Below are 19,146 nucleotides of genomic sequence, written 5' to 3'. Positions count from 1 at the left end.
CGGAGGGGAGCGGCGAGCATGTAATCTCCTAATTTGGAGCATCACGGCGTCAGATCCCCGCCTGCTCGCCGCGTTCTCTCAGCCTTACCTATAGTTATTTCCATAACTTCCTGACAAAACCATTTTGTCCTGCCTGATTGGGCCTATTTGCATTGGACACCTCTTCTGCATATAGATTGATGGGTTTAATCAGCGAATCAGGGAGAACGCTCAGACATCAATCAATGTCATGCCACTCCGTCTCTCTCTCCGTAGTGGTAGCCTTGTTTTTTCCCCTCTTTGGTCACTCTGGTTCTCTTTCTCTCTTCCAGCCCTCCTGATGTTCTGCTCACATTCATCAGGGAATGGGAATGGGAAAGGAGGGAACCGGGGGAGTCCTCCATATCAATTTCTCACCCCCCATTTTCCAGAGTTAAATGTGAGCGCTGATGCTGCTTCAGTCTTTGTCGGGGGGGAAAAAAATAAAACAAGAGTGAACGTGGTCAGAGAAAAATCCATGCCCTCAAACTGACCATCACCACGATAAGCCTAGATCTTATTTTCATACTCTATTCATCGACATTCTGCAATTCTCTCATCATGCTGAAGACTTTTGACAGGTGATCTTCTCTATCTCAGAGACATTTGTGCTGCTTATCTTACGTCTGTAGAGATTCCAAGAAGGATATTGTATTTTTGGAGGCAGTTCTATAATTCTAAATGTGTCTTTTTCTCCCTTTTGAGCAAAGAAGGAAAGGTCGTGGACGAGTCGGGCACGGATGGACGTTGTTGCCGCTTCCAAAACAAAGGTTGAAATTCAAATTGTGGCTAAAAATCAATAATAATAATGATAATTCATAAAAAGTCACGTCCAGCACAAACAAAAACATTTTCTACTTTGGGACGGGTGTGAGTGGGTCATCCATTGAGCTGCCCGGCTCCTCTAATCTTGCTGGAGGGGGCAGCAAGACACTGAACTCCTAGCTACAGTGTGTGAAAGAACAGTCTCCTCCAACTCAGATTCCACCTGCATGAATGATGTGTGAATGGGTGAATGAGGATGTGATGTAACTACAGACTGTCAATGAGACTCAGCACTTCCTGCGGACGTTTCACATTAAAAGCCCGAGAGCGAGAATTATGCCACGTGGAGTTAACTGTAATTACTTTCCGACTCGCAAATAAACTTTTCCATCAACATCTAACAGCTAATTATGAGAGAGAACTTTTTTTTTTTTTCTGACAGCTCTGATATATCCAGCTTTGTGCATAAGAACGCACAAGCTCCTGGAAAAAGATAACTACTAAACATGGGGAAAACATTAGTTTAACTTTAACAGAAAACATGGAAGACATGTTACCAAAATATCATTCAATATACTTAAAGTAGATTTTTACAGAACTCTTACACACATTTCCACATACTTAAAATAACTGAATGTACTCCACATTTCTGTGTACACCTCTCTGTGGTCTGAGACAAGGAGGGTGGAGCACTCCCTCCCCATCTCTGATTTTTATATCCAATGTATATGCAGCAGACAGTGCTCTGTGAGCTAAGGGGATAGCAGTTCTCTGTGGAGGTGTGTGTGTGTGTGTGCAGGAATATGGCACCTAACAATGAGCCGGCTGGACAGCCAGGCCCTGGGGACGGCAGTCTGGCCTGGTGGAGCGGCCTGCACCTCAACCATCCACATCATTAAGATACGGCAGCTCATTAAAAATCCCTCTGATGTAGATTGATGTGCCTGGCCCGTCCAGGTGCCGCAGTCAGCTAATGTGCACTCTGGGTAACCCTGACAATGTCGGGGTCAAATCCGGCCTGAGTTACATGTGATGTCGCAGTCTCTGTAGCATCTATCTGTGTGTGTGTCCACAGTCCGGGGAGACAGCAGCGGCCCTCGGTGAGCGGCGTGGCTGATAGTACAGCGACAGTGTGTAATGTGATATTGTGATGTATAGTCTACAGTGGAGTCGGTTGGTCCTGTGAAGTCTACGACATGATGCTCTGCAGTGTACACTTAAGATCCAGTCTTTAGAGTAGTCTATTGTACACTTTTATATTCTGCATAACTGTATTAATTATTGCATGTATCAGTTACTATGCCAATATACAGTAGGACATCACTTGTTGTGTGTGTATGCAGTTACATCACCTGTCACTTTGATCCATCAAAGTAGCAGGATGGTTCCCATACCACTACTGGACAAAATACCTTTGTGGATCTGTAGAAATTCATTATCCCCAGATGACTTTTTCTAAGTCTGTCGGGGGGCTCCTCAACCGTGGATCCAGCGCCACCAGGTTTCCACTGATACAAAATAAATAAAATCAAAGTGTGCTACAGTCCACATGTTGCAAAGAATGATCACACGACCCTTTAGGCTCCCCAGTGGATGAAGTTTATATCAAACTATTGATGCCTGCGATTCATAATTTTTTCACAAGGGTTTTTGCAACTCTAAAACGCCTTTATGTCGCTATGTTTTCATATTTTATAATGACCGATTTGAACTTTGCAGGAGTACCCCTTCCTTTTCCAGACACTTGTCCTCCTTAAAAACACCATGTCTGTGGTTCTCTATGTGAAATAATTATAAGCCTTTAAATGGTCCGCTCTCAGCGCAGTGCCAGGCCGGGCATTGAGAAGCGACGTCCGTGTTCTCCGAGTCTGTCATAACGCACGCACAGCTTACAAGACATCAGCTTAGCACAAGCAGCGGTAAGAGATTTAACAACAGTTGCTGTGTGCCAGCTTTTTGCAGTCCACACACTCAGCTAGCATCATGTCATGTGGAGACTTTTTTTTGAGATGAAATACTCTCCGCACACACACACACACACACACACACACACACACACACTCACACACTAAGAGCCTTTTGAGAAACAAAACCTGGCATTTGAGCATGGAGGTCTATAAATGATAGAGGTTTGCAAATGGATGGTGTTTTTTTCTCCTTCTGGTCACCCCTCCTCTTTTCCTTGGAAAATATATATCAATCAAACATTCATGGCTGAGGAAGTCTCCAGACAATGGCACTGTGAAACCAACCCCACAATACACTGTATGTGTGTGTGTGTGTGTGTGTGTGTGTGTGTGTGTGTGTGTACAGAAACACACTGATTTGCCAATTAGAGCAGAAGCTGACCATCCTGTAAATGTTTAAATGGGCATCACATATCGTATACACGGAGCAACAAAGCAGCCGAGCGTGCCACTGAACTCTGCCGAGGTGAAGGACTGTATCTTTAAGCGGCGCTCTAACACACACTGAACATGTCTACATAGGAGACCATAGCAGCTTCAGGGGGATCACTGGGTCAAGTGTACGTTATACCTGGCAGCCAGAGCGAAGATTAGAAGAGGGAGAGTTTGTAAGAAGTCAGCAATCTCTTGATCATTTCATGTCAAGAACTAGAGGACAGTTTTAGAAGACAGAAAACAGGGCACGGAGATGAAGAATGACAGTCTCCGTGGTCAAAGGGGGCATGTGTCCCCTCCAGCTGTACCCTCAGTGCCTTTAATCCCAGGGTCGCGGCTGAAGCTTCACGTCGTCCGACAGAAACTCTCCCCGTGGCGTCGGTTAGGAGCAGGCCCTGGCAAATGTGTCCTCCAGCTACGAATGCATTTTAAAGATGTAGCACTTAAAACTGGAGCTCACTTAAGCACCAGCCTGTTTGGCTTTCATAGTCTTCATTTGAGTCGCTTTGACCTCCTCTTCAGCACACACACACACACACATACATTTCAATTGGCTCACATCACGCTGGTGTTTAGTTACTAAGACGGTTTTTATATCACAACATGGTCATCTGAGGCCCGCTGTGTGGTGGAATGTGTGCGTGTGCATGCATGCGCTGTATGTGTGTGTGTGTGTGCTGTATGTGTGTGTGTGCGTGCTGTATGTGTGTGTGTGTGCTGTGTGTGTGAGTGTGTGCATACTGTATGTCTGTGTGTGTGTGCTGTATTTGAGTGTGTGTGCTGTGTGTGTGTGCTGTATGTGTGCAGTAAGTGTGTGTGTGTGTGTGTGTGTGTGTTGTATGCGTGTGTGTGTGCTATGTGTATGTATGTGTGTATGTGTGCTGTGTGTGTGCTGTGTGTGTGTGTGTGTGTGTGCTGTGTGTGCGTGCTCTGTGTGCATGCTGTATATGTGTGTGTGTGTGTGTGTGTGTGTGTGTGTGTGCTGAATGTGTGTTAGTGTGCGTGCTTTGTGTGCTCTATCTGTGTGTGCATGCTGTATATGTGTGTGCTGTATGTGTGTGTGAGTGCTGTATGATAGTGTGTATGCTGTATGTGTGTGCGTGTGCTGTGTGTGTGTGCGTGCTGTATGTGTGTGTGATATATGCGTGTGTGTGCTGTATGTGTGTGTGTGCTGTGTGTGTGTGTGTGTGTGTGCTTTATGTGTGTGTGAGTGCTGTGTGTGTGCTGTGTGCTCCATGTGTGTGTACTGTGTGTGTGTGTGTGTGTGTGTGCTATGTCTGTGTGTGTGTGCTGTGTGTGTTTGTGCGTGTTTGTGCTGTGTGTGTGTGTGTGTGTGTGTGTGTGTGTGTGTTTGTGCTGTATGTGTGCTGTGTGTGTGTGTGTATTTGTGTGTGGTTGGTGAGCTTGCAGGCTTGATGAGTATCAGTGCTGCTGTTGGCTAACGTCCTCTTTGTGGTATTTGCAGGTGAGAAAATGGGTCCAACTTAGTGTGTGTGTGTGTGTGTGAGAGTGTGTGAGAGTGTTGGGAGGGGTTATGTGCTGATTAGGGTTTACATTGTTTAGTGGGTGGTTACTAAAAGGGTCCCAAGGTGTGAAAGCAAATCTGATGATTGTGGTGAAAGCGAGCCGTCAACGATGTTTCCAAAACGTCAGTTTAGATAAAAAACAGGGTGAAAGAGTAATGAGTCAGTTAAAGAAGAGCAGCGAAAAGAAAAAAAGGTGTCAAACTCTGAAGTGGCTCACAGCACAACTGCTACTGTGGAAGAGTATGTAGAGCATCATTACTCAGTGACCTGTTTAAGGTCACGGACTGATAACACAGGATGTGTGCAGAAAAATATGTCTAGCTCCATTCTGATAGGCCATGTGTTTGGAAACAGCATCGCTAAGCCTGAAACTCTGTACCTGCTCGATATAACCCGATATTTTACAAAAACAAATCACATGTAATAATTAATACACAGATAGAGTGCAGCTGGTTTAGAGGATGAAAACTCTTGTTTGATTGACTTAATACCGAGAACTCTCCTACGCCCTACAGCCAAGCTGTATTCAAACATTCAAACAGCAGAAACTTATTCAGTTATTTCATTTTCATTTTATAGCCAAGTGCTGTTTTGTCTACAGCCTATTGACAAAATCTAATGTCCATATTAAAGACGGTTTATTTTCCTAGATGCATTTAGTCTACAGACTTGAATATGAAGCATATAAATGGTGAGCATACTTTAGAGTTATTTTTAAGGATTCACCAGTCTGCCATCATACTGACCCTGATACTGATTTCCTACGTGCATTGGTTATTGTTATTAGAAAATTCAGTGTTTCAGTCGTCAGTTAACTTGTGTAAGTCACAGCTACCAGTCAGTTTGAAGTGCTACAGCGTACTCTGGCATCATGAGACCTTACAGTAATTTGGGGAGAGGAGAGATCTATTGGGTTAGTAATCATGATCACGAGCTGTTGGAGCCAAAAAGCATGACCCAAGAAAATTCATTTGTATCTATATTTTGAATTGTTTTTTGGATCATTCATTGTTATATATATATTTTTTTGATTGTTAATAATTTGAAATATATTTAGAGAAATGTTACGTTGCTAGAATTATTCTTAAAGTAACTAGCGCTGGGCATCTCCTCGCTCCTCCTCCTGCATTATAATCAGGTGACAGAAGACAGCTGAGGGATTCTTTTGTGTCTGAAGGAGAGAGGAAAGGCAAACAGATTTATGACCACAGGTCGTAGAATTTAAGTTGTTCTTTTGAGTATTTAAAATGAGAATTTGATATTGATGGAAAAGTCAACCACAGGGGAATTTTTGTTACCCGTAATTTTCAATAAACGTACAACGAGGAACGGATTCCAAGGATCTCTGCGAGTGCTTTATGTTTGTACCGTGAGTCTAATCTCTACCTAACCTTCAGCAACCCACATGGAAAAGTTGCCCCCACACAAGCATAGTAACTTTCTAAATAGCTTTGGAAGTACATTTTTAAAACTAATGGCGCGTTTCCACTAGTACCTACTCAGCTCTACTCGGCTCGACTCTACTCGACTCGGCACGGTTTGGTTGTGTTTCCATTAGAGTAGCGTACCACTTCAAAGTGGGCGGGGTCGTCATAGCAAGGCGGGCCGAAACTCCGGTGGCGTAATTTGTATACGGCACAAACAAACACAATTAAGGACATGGAGCGTTTGGTTTGCGTGTATCCGTTTACCTCGTTCACAGAAATAACAAAAACGCTCGGTCTCTGTTTCCAGGGTTTTAAAAATGGCGGGTTTGATTGTTGTGAACGAGTCGCTTTCATGACTCATCCAGTGACGCCGCTCCCTGGCCAATCAGTGGCCTGCAGTATGTTGACGTCACATTCACAGCTCGACTCAGCTCGCTTGGAACCCCGGCCTAAAATAGTACCTGGTACCAGGTACTAGCACTAGTGGAAACGCAACCAAACCGTGCCGAGTCGAGTCGAGTCGTGTCGAGCCGAGTAGGTGCTAGTGGAAACGCGGCAATAGACTGTATAAAAGAAGTGGACGTAGCTTCTAAAGAGTGTTCAAGAGCTTTAAACCCCATTTTGTCTGTGTAAAATAACATTGATGGGAAGGGTAAGGTCATAGAATGAACATTACTTCTGGTGCTCAAAAGCCAAACTTGAGAGCTGGTGGCGTGACGGACCCACAAAACCACCGGGTGACATCACGGTGGCTACGCCTACTTCTCATGTACATTCTGTGTTTTCACGTTTTTGGCCTGACAACCATCATTCAAAGAATTAAGTGTGACAACTTCATCGATAAATGAGCAAATAATGCAATCATAATTCCTGTTTATGTTATGGGCATTCAGAAAAGATAATATATGCAGCTCCCAGATGATTTGTTCATGTGACTAGGTTGATTGATTGATCCCTCACTTTGTTATTTTATATGTCACAATAGGGGGTAGCGACTCCACATCATTTCAATTGCTACACCATATACTGCAAGATTTCTTGTGGGAAGCAAAAGGTTGTACCACGACTATATTAGGAGAAAATGACTCATGAGATTCAGAATTCATGTCCAACTATCGATCTAGAGTTATTTTGCACCACGTAGCCAGCAGGATTACGTAAAAGAGAGGCTGAAACCCATTTCTGTCCAGAGTGGATGGCCTGGCTTGACTGTCTTACACATGAGCCATTCATACCTGCCATGTGTAAGATGCTTTTCTGTACTGCTGCTGGTTCAAAGTGGCAGAATGTTGTGACTGCAATAGCCTTGCCCTTTAGTGTGAAGAGTTGTTTGCATGATTATTCCAGAAGTCATCCATTCAATGGCCTCAGCTTTTGTTTTTACACAACATTTTGCAGCACGCCCTCATCCAGGCTCATGGTCATGTTTGCCGTAGTTCATTACCACAGTGAGAAGCGAGGGAAAAGAGGAACTCATCAAAGAGAATTTTCTTCCTCCATTCTTTTCAGCCAAGGTTTCTCGGATGAGCAGGTGGGGAGGGTGGAGGGTAGGAAGAAAGGAAGAGAAGCAATGAACAAAGCAGGCTTGGGTCGCCCATCTCCAACGTGGTCACATGTTGACAGGAATGTGATTGGGCCTTTTGTCTTACTATGTAGCGACCTCTCATCTTACAGATGTATTTATAGAGGACATTCATTTCCAATATTCTCCTCTTATTATTAGCTCTCACAAAGGGTGTGATGCACAAAAACACACAACAGCAGTCATCTCATCAGGTCAGCCTGCACCTTCCTGCCTCTGTGACAGTGCGTGCGGTATTGTCACTACAGCAGTGCTTTACACCCTTTGGTTGATTTGAAGGGGGAAGTGTTGAGTTTCACAAGGAGAGGGCAGCATGCATATCTCATTAGCAGGTACAAAAGGTGAGGTGTGAGCATGTCGGGCAATGCTTAATTCAGGAAAACGCTCTGTGTGGTCCAAACTACATAGAAATCCTGGAGCGTATTGAGGAAGCTGCAAATAAGAGTTGGCAGCCATGTTAGCACCTACTTGCAGCTGATCTCACCCCAATTTCTCAAATAAGAGTCAGAATAAGAGTGATTGTCACAGCCAGTCTGCAGCATGGTGCCATTAAAGTTGCAACATTTTGGACACCCTGTTAACTTCTCTTTAGTACAACCATCAGGAAAAATGTCTTTACTGATGTGACATGGGAGCACAGAAGCTGTGCTGGTATTTCTATTATATTGTTTATGTTAATGTAGTTATCAAGCTGGATGTTTCAACTCCCATCCCTCATTTAATCCCTGCACTTTTCATCACTATTTCATCAAACTGGACTGTGAATTGCACCCAACCTCCACAGTTTGATTATTTATCCACGTCACATTTAATTTTTGTTTTGTGCCACTTTTATATATTTAATAGATCTACACGTTGTTTGTTTATCCATAGTACAGTCCTTATTTCCTTTGTACAGTCAATATTGCATTTCAAGTTACTTTTTTTTCATAACTATTAGCCTACTATTTCACTGTGCAAATAAATTGGAAATTATTATATCAATGATGAATGATATCGGGCTACTTTATTTCATTTTATAAAATGGGTCTTTGACTTCAGTGCATGTGTGAAGGCTTACAATTCAGCATCATAAGGGGTTATGTTACTGTTATAGAGAGGTCTTATCAAAAACTTCCAAAACTACAATTCCCTAAAGTTGCATCATGCAAACACAAATCAAAATCACAGTTGTAGTTCTCAGTTTAAGGTTGCAAATAGGGCCAGAAAAAGAAATATCTAGTGAATATATCACATATGTTGTACAGTGGAACTAGTAATAACACTGCATAAAACCGCACAGTGTTGACTTATCAAACACATGTTTTTGACTGGCAGCGGACCCTCCACACCACTGCAGGCTGATGTGGACTGATAAAATAAAGAAAGGAAAACAAGGATAAAATCTGGCGGTTTGATGTTGAGTCATTTAGCAGTTATAGTTTAAAAATGAATATAACATGAGAAATAACAGCAGAGCAAAAATGAAGAGATAAATTCATGCTTAGACAAAAAAAAAAGACAAATTCATGTCCACAGACATTAGATTAAAATTTTGTGACTATTTCGCGAACTTCCCTTAGACTGGGTTGCTGAGTCCCTGGCCATGCTAAGTTAGCACCAAACAAGTACAGATGAGGCTGCTGGGAATGTCAGTTTTTCAGGCATTTGGTCATAAACTGAAGAGCTTAGAAAACTGAAAGTCATATGGTGATGCTTGATGAATGGGGGTCAGCGAAGTTATAACTACCCATCCTGAAGGGAACATTTATTTCTGAACCATAACCAAAGGAGGCACGTCAAAGTAATCAGAGGAGCATCGTCTTCAGGGGACCATGAATGTCTGGATAAAATGTCATAGTGGATGTACTACCTGATGTACCATGATGCACTGGGCTCCTCTCTCCTCCTCTTCCTCTCCATCCTTATGATTCATGTCTCTTTAATGTCTGTTACTAACTTGGTATCTTCCCCGGAGCCTTTCTGAGCTTTTCTTATCCCTCAGGTTCCTGTGGATCCTGGTCCTGGTTCTCCTGCTGTGGTTCTCTGGTTCCTGTGGATCCTGGTCCTGGTTCTCCTGCTGTGGTTCTCTAGCTTCATGAATCACAGCTGCGGATCGTCGGCCACCGACACTTTTTACTGATATTAGCCAGTCAATGATTATTATTCATTTATTCAGATATTAATTAATATATGAATTAATTGTTTCTTGCTGTTGTCTCCTGGTTCTTGCTCACGTGGGGAATCTTGAATCGTTGGGTCTCTTAATTAAAGTGAGTTTGGTCTAGACTTGCTCCATATGGAAAGTGTCTTGAGATAACATTTGTTAGTTACTTAAATAAAGATTGATTGATTGATTTTGAGCACGATATTTCAGTCTGCACCAATGTAGTGGACAGATCCCTCGAGCCACGCCACATAGCTAGAAGTGGACAGGGACACGTAATGACTCGTATTATATGGTAGCCCCTTAGACTGTATTGATACCCTTTCGGAAACAGAAGCAATCTCTCACTGAGATGAATAGATGTGACATGTGACGTTTTCAGAGGCCACCAGCATCAACAACACTGATAGGGTTTTTATTCAACTAAAATTACACCTGAAATTGCAGCACTTTTGTCTTCTGACTCGTAAATGTGAATGGACAGCGTGAGACAAGAAGCACGCTTAAACACTTTTAATAGAGCTAGCTGCAGAGAGGAACGTTGTCAACTTTTCGTTGCCATTAAGGGTAGATTTGTGAGTTTGGAGTGTAAAAGACAGACAGTAACCCCAGACCACACACGTTAATGCGTGACGTACGCAAAGAGAGACACCAAGTGGACGACAAACCATCAGCGTTTCTTATCAAGTAAATGATGACAAAAAGTTTAGGTGCCAGAGACGGAGCTGTCTGGAGTTTCCCTGGAGAGTGGCCTACATCATCCCTTAAATATTTCAATCCCTGTGTTCATGTCGGGAAGACAACTCTCACAGACTCCCTGCCGTTCTCTGTTAATGAATATTAAGACGACATTTTCCTGAGGGTGAGGCCCCTTTTATTCATTCCCTTTATTGTTTTTAACTCTCTTCACTCCACTCTCTTGGCCCCTCTGCCTCTAATTTAATTGTGCGTTCATCAGCTTGCGTCGAGCTTGCATCATCACACCATGTTGACCTGGCTGAGATAAATGCAGAGGAAATGACGATTGTGCCATGCAAGACAACAACTGGGACAGATGAGGGAGAGGATCAAACCAGCTGTTCATGTTTCAAATCAAAGTATTCATAGTAGTCTGTGTACAGCTGTGTGGATGCTATTAGAGGAACTACGGTGGCTGAGAGGTGTTAAACAAACTGCTTTGCACATTAAAAAACACAAGCAGACAAAATGCACAACACAAATGCAAAAAACCACATCAATGGAAATAAATAGCAATGGATGTTGTTCCATCAGCCAGTAATAGGTTGACCAGACACGCCAAAAAATTCAGGACAGTCCCTAATTTTTAACTTTTTAATGGATTGCTGTGAAATGAAGCGCAGATATTCATGTTCCCAGAGGATGAACTGTAACAGCCTTGGTGTTTCTTCATGATTCCCATCTAGCACCATTATTAGTTCAAAGTTTCAGTTCGTCCAATACTTTAGTTTGCAAAACTAATGACATTTCCCATCAGTCTCCGTTGTACTGTGTACTTAGTGCCAATTAGCCACTGTTGGCATGCTAAAATACTAAACTAAAATGCTAAATTCTAGTGAACACAGCAAACATTACCAGCATCAGCATGTCAGCATTTCCATTGTGAGCATGTTAGAATGGAAAAATGAGTATTTAGTGTGAAGCATCACTGTGCTTAATGTAGCATTCACATCACATCATTCAGTATTACAAGCAGCCAAGTTGGAAAAACATTCAGGTCTGCCTACGAGTTGTAATTCAGAGGAAATAAAGCCAGGGAAATGTCTGACAGCAATGATATCTCACGAGGGACGAAAAGGAGCAAAGCAGTGTCAACAAACTGCTGGTAAAACGGCTCTTAACCTCTACCACTGACAGTTAAATAAAATCTTAATTTGTCTATAGGCTTATCTGCATTTGAGATCACCTGTCAATCAAAAAACGTGGGCTGTAACATCCTTGGACTTTCTGCTGACAAACTGAAGTGAAACATTTTAATGCAACCCTCGTCAGATGCTTTCTTTTGTAAATGTTACTGGCCTCAGAGTTGTTCAGCACTTCGTCCACACACACACACACACACACACACACACACACACACACACACACACACACAAAGTAACTGAGGCAGCTGCTGTGAGTGCAGATTATTCTATCAATGTCAAACTTCAATGACGCCTGTCATCTGATAAGGTTTGGTTTTAATAAATGAGGGACGAGCAGCCAGGCTGAATGCAGCAGTTTAACCCCCTGTTTCCACAGCACAGCACGGCAACTGGACCGACAACTGCTTCATCACCCACGCAGTGTTAATGGTCAGAAATAACACTTAACTCACGTTCATCATTAGTCACAGCTGTTCAGAGGTTCATGGCTGGGCAGTGGCTGCTGCTAGTGGTAATTAGAGAACAGTAGTCCTGATCTCAAAAAGTACATGCAGTATTATTTGCAATTTACATGAATAATATTACATCCGTCAATACAAACCTTTATGCAGACGATGCAGTTCTGTATTATTTGGCTGATACTGCACACAGTATATATTATAACAAGCCTTTAACAGTCTAAAAGATGCAGTTTTTCATTTGAAATTTGTGCTGAATGCAAACAAATGTTTTTGAAGCTGTGCCAGATGCAGTTGGTATGATGGGACTTAAATGGGGCAAGCTGTGTGGAGGTGGGACAGGCGAGCTCAAAGGAATGGCCCCTACGGTGTCCGTCGAGGGGCAAGAAAGTGGAGGTAAGGCTGTTGATTTGAGCACCAGGGCTCTAGCACAGACTATTTCAAGCTTCCCTCTCTAATGCTGATGCTGATGCTGATGCTGATGCTGATGCTGGTGCTGGTGCTGGTGCTGGTGCTGGGGGGGGCCTGGCCTGGTCTGCTCTACGATTCTCATGTGCGCTGGCTAAGTCGTGGCTCTGTGCTGCAGCGGTTTTATTCCCTGAGATCAGAAATCGACCAGTTTTGAAGAGAGAAGGCGCGACCTCTTCATGAGCTCAGTGACCCTCTCTGGTTGTCATTTTTAGTGGATCTCACTGATCACCTGAACAAGAGCCTACAAGGCAATTTGCCTGCATTTGATTGATTTTGCCAACTTTAATCCACTAGATTTGAGGCGATATACATCACCTCTAGTGGATGAAAGTTAGCAATATAGCTCACTTCTAGTGAGTGGCCCAGCCCTTTGTATGTTTTTCTGTATGTGGTCCTCAGTGAAAAAAGTTTGGACACCCCTGCTATACTACCTTATCTGTCAGGGTTGCGGGTGAGCTGGAGCCGATCCCAGCTAACTTCAGGCTGACTTCAGGCAGGGTACACCCTGGACTGGTCGCCAGCTAATCACAGGGCCAACACACAGAGACAGAAAACCACGCACGCTTACACCTACAGGTAATTTAAAGTCACCAATTAATTCTTTGGGGGTAGCCGGAGTACCCGGAGAAACACACGCAAGCACTGGGAGAACATGAAAACTCCACACAGAAAGACCCTGGATTCAAAGCTGGAATCTTCTTGCTGTGAGGCAACAGTGCTAACCACTGCATCACCGCCCAAACGAAACCACATACATGCTATTCTCTAGAGACAGGATACAGTATTGAGAGAGTCTCAGAGGATCATAAAAAGTTACACTCAAAACTCACATTGATGCTCTTATCAGTAAGGTGCGACAAAAACTTGTATTTGTACAGAAACAGAGCTAATGTTCCTGTTCTCAGAAGACAGCGAATAATTGAGGCCATCTTCATGTCTGTTATGGATTACAGAGTTATCTATAGACTTGACTATGCCTCCACACTCAAGCCACTGGATTTATTACCAGTGACAGTTACTCTATTTATCATTTCATATTGTATGGAAAAGTTGGGTGGCCTTCTCTAACAGTAAGACGGGTATTGGATATAGTTCATTTATTACCTTGATATAGGGTGTTGATCACTTTAGGCCGCACCCCCCCTCATTACACAAATACACATCACCTTAATACTTAAATCCAATTAGCATTCAAGTTTATATAGCTTAGAGTTGGAAAATATGCATGAAAATTACAATAAGGTCAAGATACTCACTTGCCTAATAATTGTGCACGCAGTGTATATTCATTTTTATTTTTTCATTTATAGTCATTTATTGTTACCAAATTGCTCATTAGTAGTCATATTCCTACTCTTAGGAATATCATTTCTATTATTATTATGGTAGTTGTTTGCTGTGCATCGCCTGCCACCTCCCACTCCCCTTCTCTCTCTGAGATTTGAATAAAGGTGTATATACAGGTAAGATATACCTGTATATATTTTACCTGATATAATATACTCGATAAAAAAATACCTCTTAACAAAATATATTAAAATACAACAATACATGGCAAATTGAAGTACTTTTCTTTTATTTTCCACTATACAACGTCTCATAAAACGAAAAAAAGGTATCATGGGGGGACCCTATAAAAAGGTTCTAAAATTAGTGAAAAATTAGGGAATTGTTAACACACAATGAAACACAATGAAAATCACGTGACCACAATCGCGTGGGTGAAAATCAGCCGTTGTTAGTGTTCTAGGGTTAAGGGAGGGGCGTCTGGTTTTCTGTACTGGGCGGTTGAAGTCCAAAAGTGTTAAATGAAGAATTAGACTTGAAGCCACTGGATTACATTTTTTCCCCATTAAGTGGAGAACAAGTGGAAGTGTAGATCTTGCATGAATGTATTGAACTCAATTAGGGCTATTCATAAATAGTACATGATGGAAGTAATTTAGATACACAGTGTCTGGAAAAAGTTATTTTGATATTAAAAGTAAAAGTAAAAAGGTAAAAAGGAAACAGAATTGACTTACTTGTATTGGAAACTGATATTCAAACTTTTTTCCCATTGATTTGCATCTATGGTACCCATAACGACCATCCATCACATGACAGATGAAGGTGTTGTATGTAAATGGTAGAAAGCCCCAGGCACCACGCTGATGAAGGCAACATAGCCAAAAGCGTTTGGCGAATAAAGCTTGGTGCGCTGGAGAAGCGCCGTGTGATGTGGACTTGAATTAAAGCTCACAGCGATCTGCATCTCGCTGTGTGTGCGCTCTCAAACATAAGTTGCTAGGATTTACAGAAATAACTCTTAAATCTGCATATTTCTTTGATTGTTGTGGAAAACATCAACTGCTCCAACAACCACTACCGTAGCACACACCGACAAAGACGTCGGTCTGAATTAATGAGGAAGAACAAGATGAGTCTCATTTACAGGGGGAACAAAAGAATCTGTGAGTTCCGTGCGAAGGCTGTCTGTCCTTAGATTAACTAGCCGTCTTCAACCCTGTTGGTCCCACTTTCATGTTCATACATAATGTAGATGAAAAGTGTCCACATTAAATATGAATGTATGTTATTATTATTATTAATCAGGCTGGCCGACAGGGAAACCTGGAATATTTCCATTTGATGGAAAAGTGATAGCATATAGTAACTTTAACACAACTGTATTTAAAGGTGAGATGTATTTGTCTGAGTGGGCGCCTGGCAGCGGAGGTGACGGCAGAATGACACCGTGCATCATGGAGCTGCTGCTCCTGTTTGAGCTCATGATAGCCCTCAGCTCTTTTATGAAGCAGTATTACTCAATGCTCTAAGACTTTTTTGAACATCTGTATAATGTCTTTTGTGTTTATTAAGCCCTCACAGATTACCTTCTCTCTCCCCTGGTGCTTAACCTGCTTCCTTTATACATTGTGACCATGAAAACAGTTTCCCTTTTCTTTTCACTCTCTGCACTGTATAATGATTATTGAGGCCTTCGAGCTGCTGGAATTTAATTTCTCCACATAAATCTCCACAATAGGAAAAGGAAATTAAAGTTGCCATTACTGTCGGCAGTATTATCGTATCCTCACTTAACCTGCCATTCAGGAGGAATGAAACATTTATACTGCGCCCCCCCCCCCTTTCCGTCTCAGCTCTTGTGTATTGTCTGTGATCTCAGCGTGTGTGTGTGTGTGTGTGTGAGGAGGATTCATCAATGGATGAATGTAGACGTTTATATTTCAACTAAAGCAATCCTTTATGTCCACATCTTAATTCATACAGTATCTACAGTAAATCTGTACACACACCCGACACTCGTGTGAAAAAGTTGGAATTTTCTAGAAAGGCAGTTATATAAAAGAAAATTAGCAAAAATTGTTTTGCCTTTTGTCTCTTCATCATTCCACAGCTAATCTTCTCAGTAATCCCTGGCCAGCTAATAATAACAATACCTTGAACACACACACAAGCACACACACACACACACACACACACACACACACAGCAAAAAGAAAAAGGAAAAAAATCAATTATGCTGGCCCTGACCAGGAGTGTCTCATTATTTCATAGGCAATAACCTGAGTGATAGAGTAATAAAGAGCAATTTATTTGGAGAGAGGGAAGCGAGGGAGGAGGGATGAGCAGAAGATGGATGTGTTCAGATAGACAGATCTAATTAGCCTCATCCGAGCTGTGGCTAGCCGCTCTGCTCAGGCTAATCCTGGGCTACAGCTAATGACCAGCAATCCACAGCTCCTCCTCTTCCTCTCCCTCCTCCTCCTCCTCCTCCTCCTCCTACTCCTCCCTAATATTCTTTGTATTGACAGCAGCATATGCAAGTAACGTGCAAACTTATTCTCACATTCTGATATAGTATTTATATAATATTTCTAATGTGCTGTGTATGACACACAATAGTACATTTATAGTGACCTAATGGTATTTAATGGTAAATAGAAGAAGAATAGAAGAAAAGTCTTTATTGGTCATGGTTATATATATATATATATATATATGTATATATATATACACACACACGCATATATATGTGTGTGTGTGTGTGTGTGTGTGTGTGTGTGTGTGTATATATGTATATATATGTGTGTGTGTGTGTGTGTGTGTATATATATGTGTGTGTGTGTGTGTATATATATATATATATATATTTTTTTTTTTTTTTTGTATATTTATATATCATGTAAAGATAAAAACAAATACTGTTTCTACACTATATCCATATAAAATAAAGAGTTAAAGAGTTTGTAATTACAGACATTTCGATCAGTATCATTTACATGCTATTCCTACAGTCAGATGTAATACACTGAAGCATGCCGGTGCCTTTGCACGTGCTCTTGTTCTCGCTTTATTATTGTGAAATACAGTCTGACTTTGACCTCACAATTAGACATTTGAATGCAGACATTTGAAAGGCTTTTCAGGGCACCCTAAGGTGAGCTGTCAGTGAACTGTCCCGTGTATGGCGCCGCACTCAGGTGACGCTCTGACATCAACTGTAGTTTCTTAATCAACGTGTCACTTATCCTGAATCATTGTAGATGTTGGTATTTTATTTTGAAAATATGGCTTTTAAGATCGCTCTCTTATGTTGCCACAGTTCCTCAGCTCTGCCAGTTTGAACTGTCTGTATGCTAACTGTCTTTGAGTCATTTACAGGAGGTCAGTAGTGATAGATGTATTTATTCTTTAAGTTCAATCAGAAATAAATCACAGCTGACTGATCCGGAGGAACCGATGCCTGAGTGGAGGTCAGACAGCAGCTTTGCTTTACAGAAATTCAATACAGAAATTATCAAAACTCAGATAAGGAGCAGGGAGAAAGGAGGAGGAAATCATGTATACAGTTTTTGAGAGGCCGTTGCATTCAATGATTGATCAAAACTCAAGCATACAGTAACTATAGCAAGGAAAGAGAGAGATAGTTAGTAATGCAAAAAACAAATAGTTATTTAGACGATGCATTGATATGCGACATTGTGTTCATCAGAAGGCCTTCGAGGACTTCATATTGTGACTGGGTTAATGTCATATTTTTATAACGTCCCAGCAGGGACTCATGTGCTGTTACTTTACCTTTACATTCGTAGTGCTGCTTATTTATTCAAATAGCCTACAGAGTGAATCCAGAGGCTGAGCAGTGTTTGCCCTCTGTCTCACTCGGGGTGTGAGGTGTGAAATGGAAACTGTGTGCAGTAGCACTCATAAGCAGATCATGTATGCGTAAAACACACACATTATTAATATCATTGCCTTTATTGTTTGTTTGTCATGACCCCTCTATTCAATGACACATTGAGCGTGTTCGTGTGTTTGCACTGTACATTTGACATTGCACAAACCATTTGGCACGACAAAGTGTGTAATTAATATTGCTGATTCAGATTAGAGAGAGATAACAGGCGAATCAATCTCACCCTTAAGGGTGGGGGAGGAAAATGAAGACAGGAGAGAGAAAAAACATCTGCCATCACTGAATTTACATCTGTTTACTCTCTCCCTCTGTAACCTTTCTGTCAATTCTGGGCAGCTGAGGTTCACTCGCCACCCCCTCCCCTCCTTTTATCACCATCTCTCTATTTTTTTCCTCTTACCAGGATTAACATCTCCCTCCTTGATTCTCTTCCCTCTCTGGGAGCTAACAAGTCAGTAGACAGGGTTCAGGGAACTTCTTTTGCAGGGAACATGTTTTAAATTAAACATAACGCCACACCGGGGCCCGCTGGGGATTGTTGTGAAGGAAGAACTGCCATGTCTTTTAGCAGCAGCTGCATTTGAATAGTGTTTAGACTCTGAGGCCTTCGCCTCTATTTCTGCCACCGCACCTTCTTTTCTTCCTCCTCTTTTTCCTCCGCTGTGGATCTGTCCTTCGATAAAAGCCACGTTAGCCCCACATCCAGAGTCATTTACTGCAGATTGTGGCGCGATGGCTAATTCAGCTCCTTTTAAATGCTAATGCTCGCTCTCTTGCCATCTCGCCGGCAACTCATTTCATTGCTCAACATTCTCATTACAATGGAGGAGGGAGGGTGTGTACAACTCTCTTTGGCTTTATGTGCTTGCTTATGTGTATGCAAGACTACCTGTGTGTGTGAACGTGTACTTGTGTGTATGTGTGTGTGTGTGTGTGTGTGTGTGTGTGTGCATGCTAATGAATGTGAGCAGCGCCACAAGGGGGAGTTGGTGATTTGACACTTTCTCTGACGCACACATCCAAGAAGAAGACACGAAGATGAGAGAGTAAAAGGGGAAGAGGTGGAGGAAAAAAGGGAGAGGAAGAGCGGAGTGAGGTGGAGGATCGTGTAGAGGAAGAGGGTGAGACAGGGAAGGAGGAAAAAATATGAAAAGACAGGAGCATAAAAGGTGAACCGGGAAGGTGGAACAGAAAAACAGTGAAATGGTGAAAAAGAGCAGGCGTAAAAAGGAAGACGAAGAATAAATAAAGAGACACAATGTAAT

This window comes from Pempheris klunzingeri, chromosome 13, assembly GCF_042242105.1.
Source record: "Pempheris klunzingeri isolate RE-2024b chromosome 13, fPemKlu1.hap1, whole genome shotgun sequence".
In the NCBI taxonomy this organism is placed as follows: Eukaryota; Metazoa; Chordata; class Actinopteri; order Acropomatiformes; family Pempheridae; genus Pempheris; species Pempheris klunzingeri.
The sequence above is the reverse complement of the archived record's forward strand: the minus strand, read 5'-3'. Positions refer to the sequence as shown.